General features: G+C 43.5%; 1 protein-coding gene across 3 annotated transcripts in view; it reads left to right on the top strand.

Annotated features, from left to right (window-relative positions):
• The first annotated feature begins 1,684 nt into the window (after positions 1–1,684).
• The window catches only part of LOC136882292 (UDP-glycosyltransferase UGT5), a 41,962-nt gene continuing 26,567 nt past the window's right edge, over positions 1,685–17,079 (top strand). The window contains exon 1 of one of the 3 annotated variants that reach the window (XM_068229426.1): positions 1,685–1,729. The gene's annotated coding sequence lies outside the window, so the exon portion shown is untranslated. Of the gene's footprint in view, positions 1,730–14,012; positions 14,113–14,157; positions 14,183–17,079 lie in introns of those variants that run through there. The other 2 variants (XM_067154862.2, XM_068229427.1) reach the window with 2 other exon arrangements.

Genomic DNA, 17,079 nt, shown 5'->3' with positions numbered 1-17,079 from the left:
GAAAGAGGGTAGTAAGTACGGAAGGATTCCAAGGAAGATTGAACAAGAAGCCTGGTGCGAACTGGTCGGAGGACAGAAAGAAACAGCATAGTGAAAGGATGAAAGAATATTGGAAGGAGCGGAAGAGAAAACAACACAGTATGAAGAACTGAATTGAAATTGGCACGTGGTCCTTAGCAGGCATCAACGGAAAGAAGAAGAAGATATGGGCGGATTCTTCAATAACAATTCATATTCACAGTGATAACTCTACAAACTTCATAATATCTGAAATAATTTCTAAAGCTCATCTACTTAGTAGTATGGAATTGATCAAAATTCTGACTTTATTTTCTTCTAATATTGGCTTCAAACATTCTTATACATCCCGCTTTCAGTAGAAATAGCCTATTTTGTTATAAAAGGTTTACGGGAGTTATATAGTGCATGTCAAATTTCACAACTTACTTAAAAAACAAAAGAGGCAGGTGCTGTGTCAGGGTTCATAACTACGGGACCTCAAATTCTAGGTCACTGTTGATATCGTGATCATAGGAATGTGACCTCCAGTTTTATGAGACTGTTGATATCGTGATCATAATCACAGGACATCCAGTTTTATGAGACTGTTGATATCGTGATCATAATCACAGGACATCCAGTTTTATGAGACTGTTGATATCGTGATCATAATCACAGGGCATCCACTTTTATGAGACTGTTGATATCGTGATCATAATCACAGGACATCCAGTTTTATGAGACTGTTGATATCGTGATCATAATCACAGGGCATCCAGTTTTATGAGACTGTTGATATCGTGATCATAATCACAGAACATCCAGTTTTATGAGACTGTTGATATCGTGATCATAATCACAGGGCATCCAGTTTTATGAGACTGTTGATATCGTGATCATAATCACAGTACATCCAGTTTTATGAGACTGTTGATATCGTGATCATAATCACAGGACATCCAGTTTTATGAGACTGTTGATATCGTGATCATAATCACAGGGCATCCAGTTTTATGAGACTGTTGATATCGTGATCATAATCACAGGACATCCAGTTTTATGAGACTGTTGATATCGTGATCATAATCACAGAACATCCAGTTTTATGAGACTGTTGATATCGTGATCATAGGCATGTGACCACCGATTTATGTCACTGTTCATGTCTTCATTTTGCCCACGGAATGTCTAGTTTTTCGTGGAATGCGCGAACCGCAGGGACATGATTTTCCGTTTCAAAAAGCTCAGCTTCATTTCCGGTACAAAGTTGTATACCATGAAAAAAAACCAGTGCATGCATTTTTGCAAGTTGCTTTACGTCGCACCGACACAGATAGGTCTTATGGCGACGATGGAATAGGGAAGGGCTAGGAGTGAGAAGGAAGCGGCCGTGGCCTTAATTAAGGTACAGCCCCAGCATTTGCCTGGTGTGAAAATGGGAAACCACGGAAAACCATCTTCAGGGCTGCCGACAGTGGGGTTCGAACCCACTATCTCCCGAATACTGGATACTGGTAGCCCTTAAGCTACTGCAGCTATCGAGCTCGGTGCATGCATTTTTAAAATAGGTCACAAAATATGAGACGTGTATCACATTAGTGTTATCTGATAATGTCTACGGTTCGAGTGTGAGACTCTGAACTCATCATCAACCAGATTACATCACTTGGACGATAAGCTGTAAGTTCTCCCGTGCTGAAGTCTCACTGACTGATTCGTACTCAGTAAGGTAAGTTACTCTTAACTATAATTCAGTTAGTTTTATGTTGGTCAGGGTCTGCCTGGCCGAGGCGGTAAAAGCATGCTCGGTTCGCCTGGAAGGACGTGGGTTTGAATCCGCGTCAGGAAGTTGTAAATATTTAAGAAACGAGATTTCCACTTCCGGAGGTGCATATGGCCCTGAAGTTCACTCAGCCTACACCAAAAATGAGTACCAGGTTAATTCCTGGGGGCAAAGGCGGCCGGGCGTAGAACTAACCTCTCTATACCATCACGTGCCTGGACGGAGGTAACTTTGTCGTTGTCTTTATGTTGGTTAGCTGGTTCAAACCGATCAAGAAGGTTTGCAACGTTCAGTTCATGGATACTGCGTTCTGTGTCTCTTCAGTTAATTGCTCTGCTTTCGGCAGTGGCGGCGACTGGGAATTAAAAGTGCAGGGGCAAAAGCATGTACCCGGGTTTGTTAGGTATAGCTACCGCGAAGGGGGGAGAGGGGTATATAGTCTACATCAAAACTAAAAACCTATACAATGGATAGTTTGTTGATGCTCTCTGAGCGACTTCTTCTTTTCTCGTTTTTATTCCCCTCCCTGAGGGGGAGGGGCGGGCCCCCTAGAGCGTAACGCGCTCGCTCGGGCCGGGAGAGGTGGAGAGAACAATGAGATGTGTGGAATGAAGAAGGTGGGAATGGCTGAGATAAGTTGATAGAGGAGAAAGGGTGCAAATGTTGGGGGATGTGTGTGAGGAGTGAAGGTTTAATTGAGGGTGTTAGGATAGAGTTGAAGGGTTAGAAGGTGGAGGGTTGCTGTGATATTACATAATGAGTTGATGAGGAGTCGGAGGAGTTCAAACTGCGGAGGAGGTTGATAGAAGAAATTAGTTGGGGTTAGGGGTGGACGGACGGACTGATTAGGTGGAAATGGAGGAGGAGCTGGCCGGGTGCGACGTCGTGTGTTGGTAGGATGGCGAGGAAAATGTTGGGGTGGGGAGCGAGAGGGTTCTACCTTATGGAGATGGAGGTAGATGTAGGCACCATTGCTGATGAGTCGCTGTACATCTTCGGTGGGCAGATGGAGTCGGACCACATAGGTGGGACCAGAGGCGTGCATGATTCGAAAGGCTCTCTGAGCGAATTTCGACAGGGAGGTAAAGCTTTACAGTTTGCAAACTTAAGTGCGGTAATAATAGTTTTGAGATTTTGATTGAATACCATACAGTAAAACTTTCACCAAAACAACGATATTACACATTTCTTCCAATCGAATAGAAATAGAATAGTGCAATTAAAATCACTTGGTATTTGACTACACACTAAGAAACTAACAGACACTAAAGAGACTGCCAGACTGACGAATGCGCGCGGCAAGCGGGTGAATTATACCTCAGTGTCTATTTCCTCGGCAAAAAAAATATAACCCTGCTACCCTTCTCCACTACTTTCTGCGGCGCTCTACAAATCGGTTAGCCGGAACGAACGACATTTCGTGCATATTCCCGCAAATAATTTTGTTAATAATTAAAGAAATAAAGGAAATAACCAAATGATAAGACAACAAGGCTTGCACAAATTGCTTTTTTTAAAATATAATTCCTATAAATCCTACAGTACGCGAACCTTTTCTTGATATCTGAGCTCTTTAGTACTGAATCGGAACTTGGTATCAAGAAAAGGTTCGCGTACCATAGTTTCAGCCCGCTAAAATGGTATAAAAATGCAATGTCTTCTCTACAAAGTGGGGAGAGTGCCCCCCATAACCCTCCAAGTGATACGTAAAAACCTCTTGAAGTGATAAGCGACTGCAACGTCTTAGTACAAGTTTCTTTGAAAAATTCATTAAAAAAATACAAAATGACAGTAAAATATATCATATTACATATCTGTTTGTTCAGTATAAACTAGAGTATGTGATTATGTAATAATATTGGGTACATGCGTTGATTACATTTTATTGCGGGTGGTGAATTACAATTTTTCACTTTTCACTGTACGTAGTTTCTAAACTATACAAGACCAAAACAAAAGGTAAATGTATAAAATGTTCACCATTTCGTCAGCAACTGAAGACTTAGAGTACATATTTTCCGTAAAACTAAAGAACAGAAAACCGAGCTCGATAGCTGCAGTCGCTTAAGTGCGCCCAGTATCCAGTATTCGGGAGATAGTAGGTTCGAACCCCACTGTCGGCAGCCCTGAAAATGGTTTTCCGTAGTTTCCCATTTTCACACCAGGCAAATGCTGGGGCTGTACCTTAATTAAGGCCACGGCCGCTTCCTTCCCACTCCTAGCCCTTTCCTGTCCCATTGTCGCCGTAAGACCTATCTGTGTCGATGCGACGTAAAACAACTAGCAAAAAAAAAAAAAAAAAAAAAAAAAAAAGAACAGAAAGTTATGTACGAAAACCCAAAACTATGTACATCTCTTCGGGCATAATTCTTTACTTCGAGTCACTTGCAAGAGTTTTTCTTTTCCTCCCCTTTCCTATGGGCCGGGAGAAGTGTTTCAACAGCAAGTAGGATGAATGCCACAATTACACTTAAGGCACCAGAATTTGCTTCGCTTTCTTTTTGTCATCCTCGTTTTCTGACGAGTTACCACTCAAAGAAATTGCTTCTGGTATTTCGTCACCTGGCAAGTCACTGTCATCACTGAAAACATAATTTTCATAATCTTCTTCTATCATATCCCGAATATCGTCAGAACAACATGGATCGCTCATTTAAGTTTATTGAAACACTAACCAATCAAGTAGAACAACATTAGAACACTGCCATGCGGTGTGACGCTTCGAGCGACTGACGTTAAGATTTGTTTTAGTCAGTACATAAGCAAAAAGACCTATTCGTTAATTCAGCTAGACGAATCGAAATAGCCAATGAAATGAACTATTGATTAGTGCAAAGTTCGACGATATTCATTAAATGGTTGCCCAGCAACACGGCTCTACAGGAATGAGTCGTTAATAACGACTTTATCATTTCACAAAGATATAAATGAGTCGTTATTAACGACTCATATCACTTGGAGGGTTAACCACCGCTACTGGCTTTACGGACTGGGTGTTTGTCCGTACAGAGAAAGAAACGCATAACACGAGACAGTGTTGGCGTCAGGAAATGCAGGGCCATGCGTGTCAGAGTTGCAGAGTCCGGGATAATCTTCTCCGCCCAAGTCTCTGCTTGCCTCGGGGGTGATTTTGTCCTACGCGGCAGCGCGCTTGGTGACCATCATCGTTAAGGGGTCATATCTCTATGGCCTGACACCGTGATTAGGCGGTTTGAATCCCGTTGGTCGAACAACTTTCGCCATCAGAATGTAATCGGTAGATTACGTGTCAAAAGTCTGGATTCGGTTCCAAAATTGCAGTCTTCATACATTGAGTGATGGCTTATGATGCTTCGTCCGTCGGATGGAGACGTTAAGGTTTGAGCGGACACCTTTATGTTATTCGTCAGGAGTAGGCCATGCGCCGAAACAGGGGTTCACACTCTCCTCATCTCACATCCAGACCAGCCTTACTTGTCCCCCGATGCTCTCGGCACTAAATGCCATACTTTTTTTATTCTTTATGCGCGCTTGAACTTATTAGCACTTTTTTGTATTTCTTCTTTTCTTCCCAATATCTCTTCATCCTCTCGCTGTGTTCCATTTTAAGTTGTTCAGAACATCCTGTATTTAGTCCGGTGGACTTTACAGAAAATGTTCCCCCTGTGGGTGGGGGCGGTAGATTAACACCCACGGTATCCCCTGCCTGTCGTAAGAGGCGACTAAAAGGGGCCCTAGGGGCTCTGAACTTTGGAGCGTGGGTTGGCAACCATGGGGCCCTCAGCCGAGTCCTGGCTTTGCTTCCACTTACTTGTGCCAGGCTCCTCACTTTCATCTATCCTATCCGACCTCCCTTGGTCACTCTTGTTCTTTTCCGACCCCGACGCTATTAGGTTTGCGAGGGCTAGGGAGTCTTTCATTTTCACGCCCATCGTGGCCCTTGTCTTTCTTTGACCGATATCTTCATTTTTCGAAGTGTCGCATCCCTTCCCTTTTTTCCTCTGATTAGTGTTATATAGAGGATGGTTGCCTAGTTGTACTTCCTCTTAAAACAATAATCACCACCATTACAGAAAATGTGTGTTTGTGAATTACTGTAAGGTTCTGAATTTTATGCTAGCTTGAATGGTTTCTTCGTTAATGCCAATTTTATCTTATTATTGTGATTTTTCACTGATAAGGCTAAGTTTAAAATGTTTTTTGTTAGCTTGTTATTATCGATTCTGTACACTGTAAGTGATCATAAAATTGCAGTCGTCATTTTCTGATTGCATCAGTAATTTTTTTCTATAACTTGACAGATTTCATGTGATTTATTTGTCATCCAAATTCCATTTCCGCATTTTGGGCCTAAGATTTTCCTGAGGACTTTCCTTTCTTGTTTTCCGATCATCTTTATTCGAGATTTGCCACCAATTATAATAGTTTCAGATGCATAAAGTGCTTCTCTTTTAACTACTGTCTTATTATGTCGTAATTTTACATTTTTTGATATAGTTCTTTTATTGTATCTCTTCCAAGTAAGTGTCCGGCACCATGGCTAAATGGTTAGAATGCTGGTCTTTGGTCACAGGGTTCCGGGTTCAATTCCCGGCAAGGTCGGGAATTTTAACCATCAATGGTTAATTTCTCTGGCACGGGGGCTGGGTGTATGTGTTGTCCTCATCATCATTTCATTCTCATCACAACGCGCAGGTCGCCTACGGGTGTCAAATTGAAAGACCTGCATCCGGCGAGCCGAATATGTCCTCGGACACTCCCGGCACTAAAAGCCATACGCCGTTTCATTTTTGTTCCAAGTAATTGTGTACGTTCTTTGAAGTTTTGCAATTCTCTCTTTGTTAGCTTGCTGATTTAACCCTGCAGATTCAATATTTTCACCTAAGCTCTTAAATTAGTCTATTTGAGCATTATTTCCATATTTAGTTGTTAATGGTTGACTATTGAAACCTGATCTCATCCCTTCGATACACTAAATGTCATATAATAAATAATAATAATCATATGGCCTCAGCTACCGTGTGCAGACATTTCGATTTGACGCCATCTGGCTGTCTGCTCGTCAATTTCGACGTTCCGTTTTACTCTAGGCCCACTAGATGGCAGACAGTGTAAACCGGATCTCTCTTGGGCGTCTATGGCTGAGATTTAATGAATTTTGTCGGATAAATACCAAATGTGTCACCAGAGAGCTTTTACATGCCGACATCGTACGACATGGAGTATCGAATGGACTTTTTTCCGCCCTTCAAAAATCCGACTACCTCTGCCGGGTTTGAACCCGCTATCTTGGGATCCGGAGGCCGACACTCTACCGCGGATCCACAGAGGCAGCTACTGGCCGGACCGTTCCACGACTAATGGCCGGTTACATGGTAACTGCGGTGAACGGGAGTCAGAAAGTCCGCAGGTGCGTGTTACTAATAAACTTCTATATTAAAAAGTTTACTGAAAACAGCCTTGGCAAGCCCGTCCGTCCGTTCTACTGGACAGATTCGCTTCATTTTTGTTTTATTCCCTCCGGAATTATCCGCCGGCGAATCATCAGGTATTGATAGGTCTCTAACTTCAGTCAACTTTGAGAAAACCTAAAATCAAATCACTAAATGACCACTCCATTAATTGCAGGCGAAGGCTTCCCTAGCCTGCAATACATTCCATACTTAGCGGGCTGCACACAGTTAGGGAGCATTATATTTCATCATCATCATCATTATACCACTTTTCAAATTTCGTGGCAGAGCCGGGAATCGAACCCGGGCCTCCGGGGGTGGCAGCTAATCACGCTAACCACTACACCACAGAGGCGGACAGCATTATATTTACGTAAAGATATCGGCATGACGACGACGGTAGGCAAACCTGCAATTTCCACCAAACGTGGCACACACGTAAGTTAATGTTATTTGGAAAGAAACACTGTCAGAGTACGGCAAGCTCAGCACCCCTAGGGGGGGGGGGGAGTGGGGAGGGAGTGGCATGTAAAAATAATCGAATTCGACCAATATTAGTGTTGAATCCATAGTTTTCGCGATCGCTGAGTTGAATAGTGACACCACGGATGCCACCTTCACCATGGGGAATGAGAAAGGATGGGGGAAAAAAAATCCAAAATGACCGAGATTACGTATAGTATGTATGTGGTTTTCTTAGCCGTTTATTCACAGCATGCCCCAACATTATTATTATTATTATTATTATTATTATTATTATTATTATTATTATTATTATTGTCCGCCTCTGTGGTGTAGTGGTTAGCGTGATTAGCTGCCACCCCCGGAGGCCCGGGTTCGATTCCCGGCTCTGCCACGAAATTTGAAAAGTGGTATGAGGGCTGAAACGGGATCCACTCAGCCACGTGAGGTCAACTGAGTAGAGGTGGGTTCGATTCCAACCTCAGCCATCCTGGAAGTGGTTTTCCGTGGTTTCCCACTTCTCCTCCAGGCGAATACCGGGATGGTACCTAACATAAGGCCACAGCCGCTTCCTTCCCTCTTCCTTGTCTATCCCTTCCAATCTTCCCATCCCCCGCAAGGCCCCTGTTCAGCATAGCAGGTGAGGCAGCCTGGGCGAGGTACTGGTCATACTCCCCAGTTGTATCCCCCGACCAAGAGTCTGAAGCTCCAGGACAATGCACTTGAGGCGGTAGAGGAGGGATCCCTCGCCAAGTCCGAGGGAAAAACCGAACCTGGAGGGTAAACAGATGATGATGATGATGATGTATGTGGTTTTCTTAGCCGTTTATTCACAGCATGCCCCATTATTATTATTATTATTATTATTATTATTATTATTATTATTATTATTATTATTATTATTATTCTGTGAATCTGTCTTGAGACAGGTATCAACTGGACATCCTCCATGATTCTCTGTTATGAGCATCTTGTTCATAGCTTCCCCCTTGTTTGACATCTGTTAACATTCCTAACCTTCTTTTTCGTCTACCTTTTCCTCCATCTATTTCTTCCTCCAGCAGCCTCTGTTGAAGTAATTTCTACGTAGTACTCGTACGTGACCCAACCAGGATATTTTCCTCTTCCTTATCATTTTCGTCAGGCGTCTCTCCACTCCTTCTTTTCTTAGCACTACATCATACCTCACTTGATCTGCCCACTTCACTTTGTCCAATCTTCTCCACAACCATATTTCAAAACTTCCTAAATACTTTGTTTGTTTCTTTCTAAATGTCCATGTTTCAGATCCATATGACACCACATTCCACACAAAACACTGCGAACAGTAATATTACATGCTTAAACAAGCATGTATGTAATATTACTGTGAGGAGGGAGGGAGTATAAAGAAGGTGTATGTAATAGAATTGAGATAGATTAAGTGGGACTGTAGTCAAGGAGAAAATGCTGGCAGTATGGAAATTAGATGCCATGTTGAGCGGTGTAAAATCGAGGGATTCTTGATGTTTATGTACGTAGTTGAATAGGATGGAAGAAATGGGATAAGTCTAATAGTCAGATGTAAGTGTGGTACTGTAGATTGAGAAGACTGAGTGAACTAATGGACTTAGAATGGAAACTGTTGGTGTGTAAGTAAAAAAAAAAAAAAAAAAAGTTAAATTGTTTTAAATGCGATGATGAGGGATGTAATGTGGTTGTTAGTTGATGTTTAAGTCTTAAGCTTAATAAGGTGAGATGCAGTGGATGAGAATAGTGCGAGAAAGGAGAAGGTGACGTATCAAAGGGAGAGGGAGGGGATGGGTCTTGACCCACCCCAAAGAAGTTAGGCTGGAGCACGTCTGCACGGGAAGAAAAAGGAGAGGGAACATAGAGAGATGACAATGAACATAGTAGGTGTGACGTACATAGCGGAAGTGTGAGGCAAGCCATGTGTTGGGTCTGGTTTCCGCCAGTCACATATGGTAGGGAGGGAATACATTGTCAGCAAGTGTAGGTGAGATAGGAGATCAGTTCTCACGTGGCGAGGCTGGTGGCTGCGATCAACGGGTTGGTGGGCATGTATTCCATACCAGGGCTGACGCAGCGACCAGTCTACTAACATTTTTTTTTTAGGTGGTAGGTGGGAATAGGGGAATAGGGTAGTTTGTAGTCCGGTGCTTGCTGCACGTATGCTGGCTATCCGCGTACGTGTGGGAGGGCACTGAGTAGATTTAGAGGTAGATAATTTAGTTAAGTAGTTTTAGGAGAGATGTAGTGCCTATTGTTTGTTTATTCTGTGTTTCGCTCTGCCTTTATTACCTGTAAGCCGATGGTGTTTACTAGGGTGGGTAATAAAGATATGTATGTATGTATGTATGTATGTATGTATGTATGTATGTATGTCTTAACAATAAAAAAATAAAAAATATTACATGCTTGACTAATCATATCACAAAAATGTAACTTAATTTTCATCATCATCATCTGCTTACCCTCCAGGGTCAGTTTTTCCCTCGGACTTAGCGAGGGATCCCACCTCTACCGCCTCAAGGGCAGTGTCCTGGAGCTTCAGACTCTTGGTCGGGGGATACAACTGGGCAGTATGACCAGTACCTCGCCCAGGCGGCCTCACCTGCCATGCTGAACAGGGGCCTTGTGGAGGGATGGGAAGAGTGGAAGGGATAGGCAAGGAAGAGGGAAGGAAGCGGCCGTGGCCTTAAGTTAGGTACCATCCCGGCATTCGCCTGGAGGAGAAGTGGGAAACCACGGAAAACCACTTCCAGGATGGCTGAGGTGGGAATCGAACCCATCTCTACTCAGTTGACCTCCCGAGGCTGAGTGGACCCCGTTCCAGCCCTCGTACCACTTTTCAAATTTCGTGGCAGAGCCGGGAATCGAACCCGGGCCTCCGGGGGTGGCAGCTAATCACGCTAACCACTACACCACAGAGGCGGACTGGTGTGTAAGTAAAAAAAAAAAGTTAAATTGTTTTAAGTGCGATGATGAGGGATGTAATGTGGTTGTTAGTTGATGTTTAAGTCTTAAGCTTAATAAGGTGAGATGCAGTGGACGAGAATAGTGCGAGAAAGGAGAAGGTGACGTATCAAAGGGAGAGGGAGGGGATGGGTGGGCCTTGACCCACCGCAAAGAAGTTAGGCTGGAGCACGTCTGCACGGGAAGAAAAAGGAGAGGGAAGATAGAGAGATGACAATGAACATAGTAGGTGTGACGTACATAGCGGAAGTGTGTGGCAAGCCATGTGTTGGGTCTGGTTTCCGCCAAGCTGGCTTGTCACACATGGTAGGGAGGGAATACATTGTCAGCAAGTGTAGGTGAGATAGGAGATCAGTTCTCACGTGGCGAGGCTGGTGGCTGCAATCAACGGGTTGGTGGGCATATATCCCATACCAGGGCTGACGCAGCGACCAGTCTACTAACATTTTTTTTTTTTTTTTTTTAGGTGGTAGGTGGGAATAGGGGAATAGGGTAGTTTGTAGTCCGGTGCTTGCTGCACGTATGCTGGCTATCCGCGTACGTGTGGGAGGGCACTGAGTAGATTTAGAGGTAAATAATTCAGTTAAGTAGTTTTAGGAGAGATGTAGTGCCTATTGTTTGTTTATTCTGTAGTTCGCTCTGCCTTTATTACCTGTAAGCCGATAGTGTTTACTAGGGTGGGTAATAAAGATATGTATGTATGCATGTATGTATTAACAATAAAAAATAAAAAATATTACATGCTTGACTAATCATATCACAAAAATGTAACTTAATTGTCATCATCACCATCTGTTTACCCTCCAGGGTCGGTTTTTCCCTCGGACTCAGCGAGGCATCCCACCTCTACCGCCTCAAGGGCAGTGTTCTGGAGCTTCAGACTCTTGGTCGGGGGATACAACTGGGGAGAATGACCAGTACCTCGCTCAGGCGGCCTCACCTGCTATGCTGAACAGGGGACTTGTGGAGGGATGGGAAGATTGGAAGGGATAGGCAAGGAAGAGAGAAGGAAGCGGCCGTGGCCTTAAGTTAGGTACCATCCCGGCATTCCCCTGGAGGAGAAGTGGGAAACCACGGAAAACCACTTCCAGGATGGCTGAGGTGGGAATCGAACCCATCTCTACTCAGTTGACCTCCCGAGGCTGAGTGGAACCCGTTCCAGCCCTCATACGACTTTTCAAATTTCGTGGCAGAGCCGGGAATCGAACCCGGACCTCCGGGGGTGGCAGCTGATCACGCTAACCACTACACCACAGAGGCAGACTCAGTTATAAGTTACTTCTCATATTTATGTGAAGGGATCAGCTACTTCCCAGACAATACGGCCTGCAACAAAGACAACGCTCCACATGAAAAACTTTTAATTAAACATACAAAAATAACTTTAAAACTACAAAAATAAACATCACCATAAGAAATCTACAAGCATTCACTTGACACCTAATTAAGAAGTTATAAAAATCCTAAAAGCAGACATTCAAAAAGTTTCCGGCAAGCACATGGAGCGATCTAATATCAAGACACGTTATCTGGTCCGCCTCTGTGGTGTAGTGGTTTGTGTGATTAGCTGCCACCCCCGGAGGCCGGGGTTCGATTCCCGGCTCTGTCACGAAACTTTATAAGTGGTACGAGGGCTGAAACGGGGTCCACTCAGCCTCGGAAGGTCAACTGAGTAGAGATAGGTTCGATTCCCACCTCACCCATCCTGGAAGTGGTTTTCCGTGGTTTCCCACTTCTCCTCCAGGCGAATGCCGGGATGGTACCAAACTTAAGGCCACGGCCGCTTCCTTCCCTCTTCCTTGTCTATCCCTTCCAATCTTCCCATCCCTCCACAAGGCCCCTGTTCAGCATAGCAGGTGAGGCCGCCTGGGCGAGGTACTGGGCATACTGCCCAGTTGTATTCCCCGACCAAGAGTCTGAAGCTCTAGGACACTGCCCTTTAGGCGGTAGAGGTGGGATCCCTCGCTAAGTCCGAGGGAAAAACCGAACCTGGAGGGTAAACAGATAATGATGATGATGATGATGATGATGATGATGATGATATACTGTACCCTGTCTTCTAAAATGTTACTACAATAATAAGGGTTGTAATTAAAGTGATGACGTAAAATAGAGTTTGTTTGTATATTTTTAAATACTATTAAAAATAATGTATTCAGTATAAGCCCGTAGATACATATGATTCAGTTAGATGCTATACATGCTCAAAAGTGATATTCCCCTATATCTCGAAATTTCGATAACTCAAAATAAAATTTAGCTCCCGAGGTGATTCAAGATATCAAGGTTCCACTGTACTTTAGCTGTTGGATCGAATAATGAATTTTCTGTAACTTTTAATTCTACTAGGTGTTTTTCAGTTTCCTCAAACCAGTTGGGTTTTGTTTTGCGGTTACGGAAAAATTCAAAGAAGCAGGGGTATATTTTTTTTGCGAAGGTCATGGTCACAGAGCCCCAGGGGCTCTGTACTTCCGAGCGTGGGTAGCGACCACGGGGCCCTTAGCTGAGTTCTGACAATGCGCCCACTTACTTGTGCCAGGCTCCTCACTTTCATCTATCCTGTCCGACCTCCCTTGGTCAAATCTTGTTATTTTCTGACCCTACGGTATTACGTATTGAGGCCTAGGGAGTCTTTCATTTTCATGCTTTTCGTGGCTCTTGTCTTCCTTTGGCCGATACCTTCATTTTTCGACGTGTCGGATCCCTTCCATTTTTTCTCTCTGATTAGTGTTATATAGAGGGTGGTTGCCTAGTTGCACTTCCTTTTAAAACAATAATCACCACCACCACCATGGTCACAGGTATGATACACCCGCTTGCCGCACGCATTCATCAGTCTGGTACGGTATTATCTTTAGTGTCTCTTACTGTAGTTTCTTAGTATGTAATCAAATACCAAATGATTTTAATTGTATTATTACCCGTACTTCCATTTCATTGTAGTAAATGCGTAATATTGTTCCTTTGGTGAAAGTTTTATATACCTACCTAGTATTGAATAAAAACCTCTGTCGAAATTCGCTGAGAGAGCACCAAAAATCTTAACATTTCGTAGCTTATTTCTTTAGTTTTGATGTATGTAACTCCCCTCCCCCCTCCAACCCCATTCCCCTCCACCCTCGTCCGCTCGTATCCCACAAACCCGGGTACTGTTTGTAGCCTGTATACATTTCACAAGTCAACAAACGAGATCACGGTTTCACACAACATTCTATTATGGAGCTTCTTAAGCACCGACCATCATCATAAATTGTTTTTCAAGCAGATATACTGTATCTCCCACAGTAACGCTGTGTAGCTCATTATGTTTCGTAAGCGATGGTGAGTAGCCATGACGTTACACGATGGCCTTGACCTCTCTCTCCTAACCACCAGGGACACGCACAGACGCAACTCCCAATCGCAGATCGCAGTGCATCCATAGTTGTGGCAGTGATAACACCGTCGGCTTTAAATGTGGTGAGTTATGTTTTGAAGCGACGTATAGTTGTAAAAATTAGAACCTCGCCACAAATGTGTTGATAAACAGGTGGGTTTCGTTGCGTATTGTTGCTTAAATCACCTCATCCTAGTTGTGGTATTATTAAATACTGCAATTTCCAGGGTTTTTTTCTTTTTTACACGTTGCTTTATGTCGCACCGACATAGATAGGTTTTATGGCAACGATGGGACAGAGAAAAGACTAGGGATGGGAAGGAAGCGACCGTGACCTTAAAAAGTTACATCCCAAGCATTTTGCCTGATGTGAAAATGGGAAACCACGGAAAAGTATCTTCAGAGCTGCCAACAGTCGTGTTCTAACCCACTATCTCCCGAATGCAAGCTTACAGCTGCGAACCCCATGGCCAACTCGATCGGTCCAGTATTGTTTGTAATAAGCCGGTAGTGTATAAGGTAGTAAAATAAATTACCGGGCGAGTTGGCCGTGCGTGTAGAGGCGCGCGGCTGTGAGCTTGCATCCGGGAGATAGTAGGTTCGAATCCCACTATCGGCAGCCCTGAGAATGGTTTTCCGTGGTTTCCCATTTTCACACCAGGCAAATGCTGGGGCTGTACCTTAATTAAGGCCACGGCCGCTTCCTTCCAACTCCTAGGCCTTTCCTATCCCATCGTCGCCATAAGACCTATCTGTGTCGGTGCGACGTAAAGCCCCTAGCAAAAAAAAAAAAAAGTAAAATAAATTATAATAAATGCTCAACATTTATGCATTACCAATTTCTAAACCAGCCACACTAAGGACTGGTTAAATATTCCCAGACCGGGCTAGTTCGCTGTGCGGTGAGAGTCACGCGGCTGTGAACTTGCATCCGGGAGATAGTGGGTTTGAATCCCACTGCCGGCAGCCCTGAATATGGTTTTCCGTGGTTTCCCATTTTCACACCAGGCAAATGCTGGGGCTGTACCTTAATTAAGGCCACGGCCGCTGCCTTCCAACTCCTAGGCCTTTCCTATCCCATCGTCGCCATAAGACCTATCTGTGTTGGTGCGACGTAAAGCACCTAGCAATATATATACCCAGAGAGAAATTGCAACCTGGTAAGGCTTTAACAAATATTATTATATTATTTATTTATTATTTATTATTATTTATTTATTTATTTTATTGTCCGACTCGTTGGCTGAATGGTCAGCGTACTGGCCTTCGGTTCAGAGGGTTCCGGGTTCGATTCCCGGCCGGGTCGGGGATTTTAACCTTAATTGGTTAATTCCAAATGCTCGGGGGCTGGGTGTGTGTGGCGTATTCAACATTAGAAATCATCCTAGGTAGGGCCCTCATCTTCATCTTCACAGGCATGCAGGTCGCCTAATAGGCCGTCTACTAGAAAAAGACCTGCACCAGGCCTCTTCGGAGGCCATACGCCATTATTATTTATATTATTATTTATATTATTTATAAGAATACCCGCTCTGTTACTGATTTTCTGAAATGATCTAACTTTCCCCGTATATAGAGGTGACCAAATTATTATACTCGTGTATGTTAACTTCCTGCTTCTTTTCATTTTCCAAATACCATTGGATGATTCAATGTGTTTTGTTTTGATTTACTTTTTTACCTTGTATTCTTTGTATTGTAGCTCTTTAGTTCAGTTGACACACAATTGAACATAGCCATATGCGAATTACATTCAAAATGTCCAACGTCTAAGTTACTTGTGGCATCAAATTTCTTCTTTCTTTCTTAATCTGTTTACCCTCCAGGGTTGGTTTTCCCTCGGACTCAGCGAGGGATCCCACCTCTACCGTCTCAACGGCAGTGTTCTGGAGCGGGTCGGGTATACAACTGGGGAGAATGACCAGTACCTCACTCAGGCGGCCTCACCTGTTATGCTGAACAGGGTTCTTGTGGGGGGGGATGGGTAGATTGGAAGGGATGACAAGGGAAAGGGAAGGGAGCGGCCGTGGCCTTAAATTAGGTACCATCCCAGCATTTGCCTGGAGGAGAAGTGGGGAAAGCACGGAAAACCACTTCCAGGATGGCTGAGGTGGGAATCGAACCCACCTCTACTCACTGACCTCCCAAGGCTGAGTGGACCCCGTTCCAGCCCTCGTAACATTTTCAAATTTCGTGGCAGAGGCGGGAAACAAACTCGGGCCACCGGGGGTGGCAGCTAATCACACTAACCACTACACCACAGAGGCGGACGGCATCAAACTTACGGATTATTATTATTATTATTATTATTATTATTATTATTACTGTCATTATTATTATTATTATTATTATTCATCGTTAGGACAATTAAGAACCGTGAGATCTGAACGGTTTGTCTTCTTTCGCAGTGTGCTTTCTTCCATCCATCAGAATGGACATACTTCAGCCGAGTTGAAACTTCTTCTTGGTGAAACTCTCTAAGTTTGTGTGTGAGTGGTACTCGGAGTTGAATGTATGTTGCTCAGGTTTCATACTTTAAAGGATCCTTATAGATCTTCGCCAACCAAGGAAGAATCGTCTTGAGACTTCTGGAGTAGGATAACAAACGTTTACAGATTCCTTCAGCCGGCAATCTGAAGAGATGAGCGTAAAATGTTATCCTCTTTTCCGAATCACGCTTGATATCTTTTCGGTGTGGGTGTATATTTCTAAGTTACTCCGAAGAACACCATCTTTGATGTTGGGAGTTGGGACCAAAGATTTTTCGGATAATTCTCCTTTTATTAATTGCCAGTTTTTCAAGCAGGCTATTTGTTTGGTGTGTTAAACATTCTACTGCATAATACTTCAGGTCTAATTACAGTTTGATAATGTCGATTTTTGCATTTCGCGAGATGGACTTTTTGTTTTTATTATTATTATTATTATTATTATTATTATTATTATTATTATTATTATTATTATTATTATTATTATTTGCAGTTATCGAATATGTGCATATGATTATGGAACGGCTCGTTTGCAGTGACCTAGTGTGAAGCTCAAGTCGA

The sequence above is a fragment of the Anabrus simplex genome, chromosome 10 (genome assembly GCF_040414725.1).
Source record: "Anabrus simplex isolate iqAnaSimp1 chromosome 10, ASM4041472v1, whole genome shotgun sequence".
NCBI classification, from domain to species: Eukaryota; Metazoa; Arthropoda; class Insecta; order Orthoptera; family Tettigoniidae; genus Anabrus; species Anabrus simplex.
The sequence above is the reverse complement of the archived record's forward strand: the minus strand, read 5'-3'. Positions and strand labels throughout refer to the sequence as shown.